Source organism: Dermochelys coriacea, chromosome 6 (genome assembly GCF_009764565.3).
Source record: "Dermochelys coriacea isolate rDerCor1 chromosome 6, rDerCor1.pri.v4, whole genome shotgun sequence".
NCBI lineage: Eukaryota > Metazoa > Chordata > Testudines > Dermochelyidae > Dermochelys > Dermochelys coriacea.
This window is the reverse complement of record NC_050073.1, coordinates 88,453,127-88,466,040: the sequence shown is the minus strand read 5'-3', so window position 1 is coordinate 88,466,040 and position 12,914 is coordinate 88,453,127. Positions and strand designations below refer to the sequence as shown.

Sequence of the window (12,914 nt, the reverse complement as noted above, 5' to 3'; positions counted from 1 at the left end):
CCTGTAGTTTGCCCACCTCTGCATTAGAGACTAAACTGAGACTATCAAACTCCTTTCACTTGTGATTTTACCAAGATTTGATTCTAGGTCTTCAGAGAAGGCGGCCGGGGTATTAACTGCCACGGGCCACCCAAAAGTTGAACCCTATGCATTGGCCCAGTTTTACCACTGCCTGTGCTCTCAGACATCTGGTTATCAGGGGAGAAAGATAGGCAGACAGCAAGGTCATCAATTTACCCGTCCCTATGTCTGCACACGTTTTAGATTAGACACAACACAAACGGCATTAGAATAAGTACCAAGGGGTTGATTTCAGCAGAGATGCAGAGTAAAGGCTGTCTGCCCTCCCCCACCCATGAACTCCAGCACACGTACTGTTCTGGACTAGATCCCAGAGACGAACAGCAGTTAGGCCCATCACACCACTACTGCACCCCTAACACAGCTAGCCAGTCTGCCACAGAGAGGGAAAAGCAACACTATGTATATGATGAAGAAAGAAGGGTCCTAGCCAGGTGCCCTTTGCCAATACTCTGAATCCCATGCTTCCTATTCATTCAGCCACTGCCTTCACATCTCACCCTCATTTAATCAGAGGCCTTCCCCACAATCCCCTGCCACCAGGGGCATCCCAGAAGACACGATCTGAAGGGACAGCCAAGCCTGGGCCACTTCTGAACTAGAGATGGGCCTAAATGAAAGCCCACATGTCTGAATTCTGGAGACAGAACCAAACTGGGTATCATGTACAGACTGTGCTGGTACCCCAGATTGTTAGTCCACCTACAAATCTGTGTCCCGCTCATCTGTTCCAACAGAATATAGTATTCACAGGGATTTCCAGCGTGGGCTGGATTTAGTAACAGAAAACTGTCTCTGCCAGGGATCAAGTTGGGGCAGGTTTTGGAGAAGTGGTTTGCTACACTTGGCTCTAAGGACAATTGCTAGAACCACCTCTCCTCTCCACATTTCTGTCGGGTCATTTTACAAAGCAGTATTTTTTCCATGGAGCCTGGCAGATGCCCTCAATGTTGAGTTTCTTTCATTTCATGAGTCTGTCTCCATATTCTGCAGCTAAGACCATAGCCTTGGAACAATTACACTGTTTGCCTTATACTTTGCATTAGGCTACGGCAGGGTCTCCTGAATGAAAGTGGTGGCAGCCCTATAGCTTGTGATACTCAGAACGGGACTGGATAAAGCACTAGAGAAACAGAGTGTAGGGAAACAATCTTGCACTGACCCCCAAGGTGAAGAATATAAACTAGAGGTGATTAAATTTAGTCTAATGTCTATGATCCTTCATGAGAAGAATTTAACCCCCTTCTCCTGAATTTTGGGACCCATTTTAGAGATGGGGAATCTGAGCTAGTGACCTGCCTCAAGTGACACAGCAAGTCAGTGGCAGAGCTGGAAGAAGAGCTCGTGTTTTCTTCCCTATCCACTTGACTATACTGCCTTCCTGCTCAGCCCAGCCTGGGAGTGGGGAGGAAAAATGAAGATTTCAGGAAGAACCAATGCTTGAACATAAGTGCATGAAAATATCTGGACAGGTACAAGAGAAAAGAGGCTTTAAAGCAGAAAGGGAGAAGTTGTTCTTGTTACATGGAAATGGAAAGATCAGAATAATGGATTTAACAAGGACAGAAAGAAAAATTAAAGAGAACAAACAAATTTGAAATAGTAAATAAGTCAGATCAAGAACAGAGGCATTTTCCCAGTGTGACTTTGGGGAGATCAGAATCACTAGGCAGCTCTAAGAAATGATTTTCTGCACATCTACTAGGGACAATCCACCAAGATCAGAGACTAAGAAGAGGGAAAAAACAAAAAAAACACTGAGCAACACTACCTATCTGTCCTCTTCATTTTACAAATGGGAAAACTGAAGCTCAGAAGGACATGAAGGGCTCAAGACCACAAAAATACCCAGTGTCCTTAGTGACTTGTCCCCAAGGGCACACAACAAGTCTGTGGTAGAACCAGGATTAGATCCCAAGATTCCCAGCTCCCATTTCCAGAGGCCTCCCTTTTAGTCCCTTTTAGCACTAAAGATCCGATAATTACACTAATTGGGGTCCTCTGGAGTAGAGGACTCCAGACAGCCACTCTACCCAAAAAGATTATATAAATGGGTGCCCCATAAAACAGGGCCTTGGTCTTACAGCTTGTGCTGTAAGTTTTAGACCATTTTAATTACAAACAGTACCCTACTGAACATACAAGGTATGCCTTAACATTCCCTCAATCCCCACTGGGCTGCTAAAGGATGTCAGTGGCACAGCATATGTAAATAAGAGGAAGGCTGTGAACAGTAACATAGGGGTTAACAACAAGCACTTTCCTATCATGACTGTGGTTGGCAGGTAACATGACCATGTGATATTAGCTGAATCACAAGTGGCGGGGTGAGTACAAGTAAGAAGCTTGGCATTGCCAGTCAAAACACTTTTCCAGCAACGACCAATGGAAGAACAAGAATTTATTGGTGACAGAGGTACAAATATAAATTAATTTTATAAACATGGTATATCACTGCCCAGAGAGGGATGATCAAGTACAACCGGACACCAACAGAACAATTCAAAAATCATTTGGAAATAATAATGTTCCTTAGGTACCTAGAAGAGACCTTCTTGTAGGCACCTGAACATAAATACACCACAAGTATTAAATGAAGTGGACAACACAGAAATCTAGTCACCATCCCATCATGAAGACCTTCCTTCCAAAAGTAAGTGGATTCTAGACTCAGCTTCAAAAAGATGCTGACACCAAGGCTTGGGAAGGGAGGGAAAGTGTTTCAAGTGGCAAAGGCATTGATATGGTCAGCAGCATTCACAGACTCCAGGTTCTCTCACTAAGTTACAATGAGCCCCAGAAGAAACAAGTTATTCAATAATCAACTGGAATGTCATCCAACTAGGCACTAGCCAAGATGATCTCCTGACACCTTGACTAGTGGTCTAGCATGCCCCAATCATATCAGCTGTTGTGATTATACAATAATTTATCCCCAGACATATTCATATGCTGCAGAGTAGAATCCTAAGACCTTCAGCTCCAAAAAAGCACAGGCCTCTGTCTCTTGAACTAAAGATGATGATCTCCCTATGGTAGTAATAAGTCCCTTATCCTTCCTGAAGGTCAGCCACCACTGTGTAGAAGGGCAGCAAGTAAGGAGTGTATTGGGCTCTGAGCTGGTCAGAAGGCTGCCTTGATCTCTATCACTCCTGGAAAGTTTTTTTTCCCCCTATGAAAATAAGGTGGTTTGTTGGGGACATTCAAGTGGCTGTGTGGCAATTCTTCAGTGTGCAACATGCCAAAGATCGCACTTTTCTGGAAGGAGGGAGGGTCCTCTTTAGAAGGAGTAAATGACTCTAAACAATGGGTGGACAGATTTGTCTCCAGCCCTTTCCGCTTCTCCCTCTACAATCCATCATGGAAGCAACTGACAGCAGGTCCCTCCACACAACTCTTTACCAGATCCCACTCCTCCTCACATCAGTTATTTTTTGCAATTCATGCAGATTCCCTTTTCCCCTGAAATCAATGTTTAATTAACACATTATTGGAAAAAAATGGGCTGCAACACACACTGAAATGAAGCCAACACATCCCTGCTCTGCAGACACACCAGGTCTCATCTGGAGGGTTACCCCACTGGAGAATTTTTCCTTCCCCTCACCCCACATCCTCCGTCTGCTGACATTAAGGCTCATCCCGCCAGATAGTTATGCCTTTTCCATCCCCACGAATTCTTCCCCTCCTCAAAATGCTCACCTCCAGAAATAAACAGTTGGCCAGGGAAGACATGATCGTACTGCAGAAAGAAACAAATGCTTCTGAGATGCTATGTGATATTGGTACAGACATGCAACATTCCAAGGGGTAATCTTCCCCCTGCCCCATTCCACTTAGGGGGAAATCTTTGAACCTGTCCTAACAGCCTTGGTAATTCTGCTCCCACCCATATTTTTGCTAAATTCTTACCACACCCTGGTCCTCACTATGGCCCTTGTTCCTCCTGATGAGGCTCCCATCACCACAGCAGTAGAAGGGGTGAGGCTGCAGAGACAGGATGCTCTCCATTGCCATGAGCAAAATACATTCCCAGGGTCAGTCCAGTGAATGGATGCTGGGATCACTTGTTGCTATGCTTTCTGATGGCAGACGGCAGGCTACTGCCAGCTTTGAAGGCTTAAATCACACCTCAAATCATCCACCCTCTTCTATCCTTATCAGTTATTATTCCAGCCCACTCTTCAGCTTTCATCCTGCTACTGGGAGTTGCTTGGATGCAGGGGATGCTGCAGCAGCATCAAGGGCATTTTGAGGAGGGATCTAATCCTCAAATATCCCTCCCTGACAAATACACAGGCACCTCCACCTCCCAGGGTTGGTGCAGCAGTCAAGAGAGATTACCCCTGATTCCATGATCTCCTAGACTGGACTGTGCCAGTGATGAAAAAAGAAATCAGGACAGTTGAGAAATCCAACTACCCTAGCACTTCATTCCCGGGATCCGAGGCTCCTGGTGTTAATTAGTTCCTGTAGTATGATGGATGACAGCAGCAGGGCCAAGACTGACAAGCAGATTGTGCTCTGAAATAAGATGTCCTTCATCATCAAGGGCACAGGAAAGGGCTCTGGAAACAACAGGAGTTGAGCCACACCACTACTGGGACATGGCAGATAAGCTCTCGGAGCCCCCCATGTCTCTATCCCCAGTCAACAAAAGACAAGAAGTGGGCAGAGGGAGTAGGTGGGAAGAAGACTGATCTACCACTAGGGTCTGACATATGACGAGGGAGCTCCAAGAGACAATAGTGGGAGAGGTGGAAGAAGGGCTAATCCTCTCTGCCAGTAAAGGATGCTCTTTCAGATAAGCTGAAATGAATTTTTCAGCTATGCCTAAAATACTTTGTAAATGCCTCTTTCCGTTCCCTGTCCACCACACCCTTCCCATTCTGCTCCTAGCACAGAACAGCCCATACATTCACAGCCATGACTTGCCACTTATACACAGCTTGCGGTTCTGCAGGAACATGTGCCACAAGGGTCAGACATCTGAACTGCTCTGGTATGAGACTGCTATGGATTCTCACAGGCAAGTGTTTTCTGAGAAGGACAGCAAGAGCCCCCCACCTATCCTTAAAAAAACCCCAAACCACTCTTCCCCACCCCATTTCCAACCACTCAACATTTCACCCACACCAACAGGAGGGCTATGGCAAAGTCTAGTTCAAATCAGCCCAACGCAAAATCCTGGCTTTTCTTTGCCTAAAAAAATAATTAGTGCTACTGGCAAAATGTGTCAGAAGATCAACAGTACTGGAGACTGCCATCCTCTGCCCATACAGCAGGGACAGCTTAGACAGTGGTAAGAGCATACTTCCTCTATGCTAACCTTTGACTAATGTGTCTCAGTCTATCTGCTGACACTGCTGTCAAGAGGGCCAATAAATGTAAGCCAAGATGCTCAAAGCCCTTTATACACATTAATCCTCACGTTCCAGTTGTCATGAGGGGAAACTGAGGCAAAGAGCTGGGAAGTGACTCAACCCCAAAGTCACACAGTGTGTTGGTGACTAGAACCCAAGAGTTCTGCCTGCCTATGCTCTAACCAGTAAAGCCTACTTCCTGCCACTTGTTCTTTGCATAAGGAGAGGGAGATATACGGCTTAAATGAAATGTGGCTGACTTGTGGGTCCAGCTACACTGAGAATAGTCCCAGAATAAGTTTTGTGCCCTTTTCCTCCTGGATGAATCTATTAAACACATGGAGGCTTGGGAATAGAGTTAATTTTTATTGTATTTTTTAAAAAAGTAACCAAACTTCTCATGAATCTCCAGGAAGGTTCATCTTTGACTTTGGCTGGAGTTTAAGACAAAGTTTCTGGTCCCTTATTACTTCATTCCCAGAGACTCCATCTGTCCTTTTCCCAATGTAGCATAATATGGCTCTGCCAGCACACATTTTCACCTGCACACACCCCAAAGTGTAGTAGGATGTGCAGAGTCACTCGCCAGAGAACAGAAGGAGAAGGATCAAGGAGTGAAAGTAACTGCTTTCTCCCCCCCCCCCCCCCAGAAAGAGAAAAGAAGACAGGAAGAGATGCTATTGGACTGTGGAGCCCTGAAGGAGGCTGCAGGAGGCACAAACAAGAAGCAAAGAGATCACTAGATCCACTGAAATGCTGCTGCTGGAGCAATGAGAAAGGGAGGGGAGGAGTGATTTCTTGCTTCCCTGGAATGCCATGCCCATAGACCAAGAGGGTCATTTCTGGCTTGGGAAATCAGGAATGCAATATGGAAACTTTTACCTCAAGGGCACTGGTTTAAATCCAGTCCACACTGATGAAGTTTAAACGCCATCCCCATTTGACTACTGCTGTTGGGCAGCTTATAAGAAATGAGCCGGTGGGGGTTTCCTAGTGGGAAAGGTGTCCCAATCATATAATCCACCATCATTGTTGGCACTAACTGCCCCACCCTCAGCAGAAGGGCCAAAGACTACATGGGCTGTGCGGACTGAACTCCCCTCTCACTCCCAGAAGTGGAGTCACTCCAGGTTAGGGGTGCAGAACACTGGAAAGAGAGACTTGCTCAGCTGCTGTCCAGGCTATGCCTGCCCAAGGAATAAACAGAATGTCAACCTATCGGGCTCTCGGTCTAGTACTTTCCGCCTGCACAAAACTCACTTTTAAATCATTAGAGTTTATCAAGAAGAATTTTTTTTCACCTTCCTAATTATTAAACACAAATTTCTTCTCATTTGGGTGGGCGCTGGGTGTGCCATTGGGATGTATCAATAACTCAGTCACTGGGGAAATGAAAGAACCATAAAAATCAGTGCCTACCTTCGCCATACAGGAAAACAGAGTCATTCTTAGGGTCAGAGCAACTACCTGGGACCTGCAGCACCCTCTGCCTGTTGCTCACCCAGCCACTGCATTGTCATCTCTACAGCAGCCATGGCTGGCTCTCAAGTGCTGGAGCCGCAGCGCGACAGCCATTTACTGAGCGGTTTGGGGGGGAGGGAGGAAAGGGTGGAAAGGGCCCAAAAAGAAACAATTCTCAGTTGAAACTGGCCAGCTGAAGCTCAACCAGGGATCGAACCTGAGAGGACAAAGCAGCTGAATGAAGGAGCCTTCATTTTTCTGTGCATCACCCATGCAGACAGCAGGTGTGTGACCCCATGAAAATCCTCTACCCCACCCCTTTGACTATAATTTGCTGCTGTTTCTGAAGGTCAGCTCCAAAAAAGAGAGATGAGGAAAGTGAAAGGCACATAAAGATGACCTGGAATGTATCTATTTCCCATTCGTTATCGCTTGTGAAGCAGAAAGATCCAGAAACACAGGGACTTAGAAGGGTGCAGTGAAATTTAGCCACATGCAGGAGACAGGGGGAATTGGCCGACAGGAAGGCAGAAACCATTAGAGATCCTTTCTCTCTGCCGGCTCCTCTCAGAGCCCTGCAAGAGACCAGCCAGACCATGACTGAACAACGAATGTTCACTGAAGTGTAGGGAGGACTTTGGATCCAGGGACAGGAGGGGGATTACAGGTTCTGGCAGTCACTGGGCAGGGTTCCAAATGGACAAGCTAGCCAGCCGTGTTCTACACTCTGTTAACAACCTCCCCACTGCTGCCTTGTCCTGCACACACACTGTCCACCCCACTACCCATCTAAAATCACCCACACCACCTCTTCAGGGCTTGCTTGATCCTTCTCCTTGCTAGGGTTGGGGAGGGAGGGGGGATTTTCCCCCTCTCTCTGCTCAGACTAGAAAAGCTGTGCCTCTCCTGCACATCATACCAGAGAAAGGCAAGTAGATTTCCCCCCTTTTTGTTTGCCACCCTGGAGTCTCACACACACAGCCTCTGGCACAGAACTGCATGGAAATTTTGAGATTCCCGTGATGTCTGATCAAAGGCATGGACAGGCTCATGGAGGAAGAGGAGGGATGGCAGAGGAAGACAAGCCAAGAAAGGCTTTGTTTGGTCCAGGCTCCAATACAGCACACGCCCTCTCTCTACATTATAATGCCCTCTAGCTCGGATACACAAGGGGGCTTTGCGAGGGGAGGGGTCTGCGGGGTGCATGTATGTGTTTGTCTCCCCCGAGTGTGGATATCATGCTCCCCAGAGCTCGCCAACCTCAGCCCAAGCTCCCTGGAGTAACCTTTATTCCAGTGCATTGCAAGCATCTATTTCACAGATGGTTAAACTGAATCATTATCACTGGGCGTTCGTTTGACCAAAAAAATGTTATTAACGTCGTCAGGTTCATCCATCCCCCCAAATACACACATATGCTCCCTCCCTTCCCCAAGCCCCTGCTCTTCACAACCCCCCCCCCCCAAATTTCCAATCTCACAATGTGCGACACAGCATCCTGGAAAACCGAACAGCAAGATGGGGCGGAGAAATGGATGGACGTGCCTTTGGCATTTGCTGCATTTCCCACCCCCCTAACAATGTCTATCCAGCCCTCCACCCCCCCACCCCAAAAAAAGAAAATGAAATTAAACCATGGCCCATCTTGGGTAGGAGGGCATGTGTTTGTGCGGGTGAGCCATGGTCACACTCGTATCAGGAGCCTGCATCTGTGTGGCATGAAGCAAAGGTCATCGTGCCACTGTTGTGATGCACTAAAAAAAAAAAAAAAGCCGCAGAGCCATCAGGATGTAACACGGAATTTTCTCGACAAGAGATGAGATGCCTTCAGGGGGGGCGGTTGGGAGGAGGAGGAGAGAGGATGTGCAGATGTGGGGTGAGGGGGAATGGCAGAAATGGGGGGGGAATGAAGAATACAAAGCCCTGTGCTGCTAATCCAAAAGCGACAAGCCATCCCTTCCCCCCTCCGCACGCCCTCCTCCCCCCGAAATGTTGGTGCAGATGGATTTCTGGATCTTGGTTTTGCAGCAGTGGGTCTAATGACTCCCAGACCAAACCCCCTCGCTAAAAAACCCCTCCCACATGGTTTTTATACTGGTCTGAAGAAGAATGTGTTTTTAGAGATAATGGGCTTTTAAAAAAAAAAGGGAGGCTGCGCAGACATTATGCGAACAAGCTGCTCCCCACATCACCTCCATCTCCCCCACCATGTTCCCCAATTTCGCCCACATCTCTCCAACCCTCCCCCCGCAAAGGGAAAAACCCCACAACATGATCTGGGTAACCGATCTCAAAATCTCAAACCTAATCCGCTTGAATTTGTTCTTTCCCTTATATAAGCAGCAGCACGTCAACATGTTCAGTAGAAACGCAGCGTAAAATGAGGCCAGGCTTCAGCCATGGAACAGGGTGATATCGGCAGATATCGGTCTGCCTAGAAGCCATCATCACTGGAATTATGACATCGAATACGGGGCTTTTATTTATTTATTTACTTATAACTCTTATCTTTTCTTTTTTTTTAAAGAACAAAAATAAAATAAATAATGAAAACCACAAAGATACACACCCCACTGGAAGGTGCCCGAATACTCCAGAAAGGGAATTTTCACCTCCTGACTTTGAGGTTTTTTTAAATAAATAAATACAGCCCTGTTGCTCGCGTGATCCCCAAACTTCCAGTGTCCACAGATGCAACTCCCTTCTCCCCAAAACAATATGCTTTGCAGGAGAAAGATGGACATTTCAGAAACTGCCAACGACCGAAACAAAAAACATCAACAGGAATATAAAATTATCAAAATATAATACCTCAAATAGTCCAGCAGATGAAGTGTGTCCGTCCACAACACCAAAGCTCCCTCCCCAACCTCCTCCTCCATAAACATGACTAGCCCTTAGATAAACTTACCCAACTTAACATTATAGCCCGCTTTACCTTACCTGGCTAGAAATACAACACCCTTCAGTCTCACATTACAATTAATAACCGACTTCATCCAGTTAGCAGGCAAATCCTTTTCGGTTCAATTTTTTTCTCACACACCCAACATCTCTCTCTGACTTTTCACTAGGCTAGTTAAGAGTTCACCCCCTTAAAAAACAGTCACTCAAAATATATTGTAGCATAGGTGTTAGTGAGCGATCATGTCAATATTCATCTCTTTAGGAGGGCTATGTGCTTAACACAGAACAATCACGTGCAAGAAAGAAATAAGAACAAAAATGAATATTATTTTTTTAAAACTATTTTCAACAAAGCTTTGAATAGCTGCGCCAAGAGGAGGTGGGAACAGGGGCTTGGATAAGCGAAAGTGGTCTTTTAAAAACGATTCCATTTTTTAGCTTTGGTTCTGCCTCTCTGATCTTTTCGCTTTTCTCTCTCTCTAATTTCTTTTTGGGGAGCGGTGGGGAATGGAAAATAATTTTTTTAAAAAAAGAAAGATTTCAATTTTAATGAAATGTGCCCTTAAAGAATGGTAGTTAATAAAAGTAGTTCTTAGCTATACTGCAATTAAAATAAAATTAAGGGAGTAAGCAAAAGACAAGTCACATGCAAAGCACCAGAGTCAGTGCCCATAAGTAGGGGAATTACATCACTGCCCTGGAGTGGATGATGTTTTTCTTTTAAATTATAAAGTAGTTAGATTTTTTTTTAAAAGAAAATCATGGGTAGTTTGTATGCATCTTGCACGAAGAAAGAATCGAACCAACCTTTAAGGTCACTCGCTGCCTGAAAATTTACAGCAGTCGCTCACAGTGGAAGTTTTCAGGCAAGACGGCTACTAAATCATTAATATAAACAAATGGAAGGTGGGGAGGGAAGGTTCTTCTGTAATAGATCCAAAGAAAACTTTCTTCTTTTCCCCCTTCCTTCCTCATTAGTAAAAATTTTGCAAAAGAAAAAAAGAAATCCTTCAGCCGCTAGTCAAATAGTTTGATACCTAAGCAAATCCCTGTTATAATTCAATGTAGCAGAATCTTGTCTCCTCACAAAAACACCTCCATTCTCTACTTTTAAAAACCAGCCCCTCCAAAATAGTAATTTTAAAAAGTAAAATAATAAAAACAAAAAAGAAGCAAAAATAAAAGTATTGGTTAGAGAGGAGAGTTTGTGCTTGTCACCTGAAAACAAATCAGCCCACTAGGTGTGCCGTTTCCAAAAATCTTTCTCACTTTTCATAACTGGGAGGTGAGGGGAGAAGGAAAGGAGGGCAGGGGCAGGTTGGTAAAAACTCACAGGAAGAGACCAAAAAATAATGAATCTCCAAGATATTTGTGATCAAAAAATTTTTAAAAAATCACCCTTGGAACTCTCAAGTGAGAGCACCCACTACCTTTTAAACTGAAAGACTTTCTACTGGATACACTGAAATATCTGTTCATTTTGAGTCTTTCTTCCATCCTGCCATTCTTCCCCCAAAGTCTTACCTTTGTAGTTGAGAAGAGGTTTTGGCTGTTTTATCAACTCTTTGTTTGTTTCCTCTTTGGGGACAAAAGAATCCAGGGTGTCTCTCTAGGAAGGACTGGTGGGGAAGGGTGGGGGTATTGGAGATGCTAAAACGGGTCCTTGATAGCTTGGGATGCAGGCAGAAAGGGGAGGTTTGGCTTGCCTCTCCCTCTCAGTGAGTTGCATGCAAGAGGAGATGTGTAGAGCTGAGCTCTCTGCCTGAGACTGTCAGAGGAGCCCAGGAATTTCACGCACTCCAGAGCCAATCCCTCCCTCTCCAGCGCAAAGACCCCAGCTTTTAAAGAGACAGCCAGGCTGTGTGGCTCAGGGTTTCACACTCTCCTCCCAGGGCTGTTTTGCAAACAGCTGACAAGATGTAATCTGGGGACATCCTCAAGCCCTGGATGACTAAGAGGCAGGTGCTTGGGAGCCCAGCTTTCCCACACTGAAAAGGATTCTTACGCAAACTGGAACGGGGAGATAACACACACACTCCCCTCCTGGGAAAGTCCTGTAGAATTTAATAGGGATGAAACTAATAGGGTTCTATAGAAATTAAACGGGGATATATTTAAATGACTCTGAAAACCTACAGCACATGATAGAGAATGATCTCCTTCCTACAGAATTATTAAATCATCCTATTGAATTTAACAAGAATTATTTCTATTCTATTTGGGTTCTTCCTGCTGTAGGATTCTATAGACTGTCTTAAAAGGTCTACAGAAAGATAGTCACTCTGTTAAATTCTATATGACTTTCCTATAGGGGACATGCAAACTCATGAATGCATACACCTCTGCCTGTATTTTACATTCATATTCACTATAAATAACACTAGAGTTAAATAATAATAAGATGGTAAGCCTGGCTGTGAAAGGCAGGCAATACTGAGTTCAGATGGTACTCTGTCCGCAATTCACACCTACCTTGACAGGAATAAACTCACAGCAATGTGAGTCTTCGACACTGCATGGAAAATTATAAAAGGATACTGTAAAGATATACAACATATCTCTAAAGAAGTATGTGTTACAAATAGCATATCTTTTCCTCTGTCTGCCTATCTATCTTTTATTCATACCACACTCAGCACTATAGTATCTAAATATAACAATTGAAAGACTTAAAGAGTTTCAACTTTTCCCACTGCTGTTGTTCTTTATTTTTGACCCTTCACCAGCTTGAGAAATTAGACTGGTTGGTTTCACTTTCCCTTTCTAGACAGTTTCACTTCCTGGTTCTCATGAACTAGCCTAATTCTGCTGCTACATTTTCGTTTCCAACATTGTTGGAGAATGTTGAATTTGTTTAAAGGACAGAGTGTCCCCACATGTATAATTCATTGAATTCAACAAAATTGACCTGGTGAACAAGGACTACTTGCAGAAGTAAAAGGAAACAAGCTTTGGCCAAGAACAGTAGTCATGGACATTTAAAACAAACCAAAACAAACATACATTTTGATTCTATTACATTTTGCAACCTAAGAACCCTTCTAGACAGATCCTATGGTGCTCTATAGTGTGTGTATTGTGCCTAGAGGACAGGCACTTAGA

General features: G+C 44.8%; 1 protein-coding gene across 2 annotated transcripts in view; it reads right to left on the bottom strand.

Moving 5' to 3' along the window:
- NRXN3 (neurexin 3) overlaps positions 1-12,914 on the bottom strand; it is a 1,462,434-nt gene that overhangs the window by 1,390,433 nt on the left and 59,087 nt on the right. Inside the window, exon 1 of one of the 2 annotated variants that reach the window (XM_043516015.1) lies at positions 11,337-11,865. The exons of the other annotated variant lie outside the window; for it this stretch is intronic. The gene's annotated coding sequence lies outside the window, so the exon portion shown is untranslated. Of the gene's footprint in view, positions 1-11,336; positions 11,866-12,914 lie in introns of those variants that run through there. 2 annotated transcript variants of the gene reach the window in all.